This window comes from Anopheles funestus (assembly GCF_943734845.2).
Source record: "Anopheles funestus chromosome X unlocalized genomic scaffold, idAnoFuneDA-416_04 X_unloc_46, whole genome shotgun sequence".
Classification (NCBI taxonomy): Eukaryota; Metazoa; Arthropoda; class Insecta; order Diptera; family Culicidae; genus Anopheles; species Anopheles funestus.
This window is the reverse complement of record NW_026045172.1, coordinates 155,001-156,112: the sequence shown is the minus strand read 5'-3', so window position 1 is coordinate 156,112 and position 1,112 is coordinate 155,001. Positions and strand designations below refer to the sequence as shown.

The 1,112-nt window shown below is 49.8% G+C and overlaps 1 non-coding gene and 1 pseudogene across 1 annotated transcript; both read left to right on the top strand.

Annotated features, from left to right (window-relative positions):
• On the top strand, positions 1-158 carry LOC125773679 (5.8S ribosomal RNA). The gene has a single exon (XR_007420294.1). It is a non-coding gene; the product is annotated as a 5.8S ribosomal RNA (ribosomal RNA).
• Positions 159-867: 709 nt separating this feature from the next.
• The window catches only part of LOC125773690 (large subunit ribosomal RNA), a 3,801-nt pseudogene continuing 3,556 nt past the window's right edge, over positions 868-1,112 (top strand).

The window sequence follows — 1,112 nt, the reverse complement described above, 5'->3', positions numbered from 1 at the left end:
AACCCTAGGCAGGGGATCACTCGGCTCATGGATCGATGAAGACCGCAGCTAAATGCGCGTCACAATGTGAACTGCAGGACACATGAACACCGATAAGTTGAACGCATATTGCGCGTCGGACGATTAAACCCGGCCGATGCACACATTCTTGAGTGCCTATCAATTCCTTGATATACAACAAACCAAACTTCAGGGTGGAGCGTGCCACAATAGAACACTATGGCGAGCAGCCCGTCTAGTGTCGTGGGGGAAACACGCTTCCACACTGTGCATAATGGCGTGCTCGGGACCTTTGTTGGGACCGCAGGGCGCTGAAAGTAAAGGGGTGAACCGCATAAATCGCACGCACGTAAACGCGCACACACACAAATAGAGTGAGACGTATCGTAGGATACCGCTAAGAGTACGTTGTGAAACATGGGGAAATTCAATCGAAAACCTCTTTGATGTCCAAGAATTCGTTGACCGTATCCGTCGTAATACTGGATCAACGTGCTTGGGGGAAAACGTCAAAGGGTTTTATAATAGTGGTGCATGATTAACTCATCGATGCCCGAGGGGAACATGTTGTCCAATACAATAGTGGTGCAGTTGGCTCGACATGCTCGGGGGGAGACATCGTGGGTCCAAGTCGACCAAGTCGACCGAGAGTTGTTGTTGAGAGATCGAATCAAAACGATGCCGAGCGGAACTCGTTGTCCTTATTGGAGTGATATTCGGACAACGTGCTCGGGGGGGCCATCGTTGATTCAAAAATGACCGTAAATTGCCCAATCCGTGTGTGTGTGTGTGTGAAGTGTTGTTGCGTATATATCGGTTCGCTATGCCCCGGGTTCGAAACGAATGGAATGTGACTGATTTTGTTGTAGGCCTCAAGTGATGTGAGACAACCCCCAGAATTTAAGCATATTAATAAGGGGAGGAGAAGAAACCAACCGGGATTCCCTGAGTAGCTGCGAGCGAAACGGGAGAAGCTCAGCACGTAGGGACGGTGTGTAACTGCACCTGTCCGATTCCGTGTACTGGAACGACCATTATCTACTATGCACGGTGCAAACAGTTCAAGTTCAACTTGAAGGTGGCTCATCTACCCAGAGAGGGTGATAGGCCCG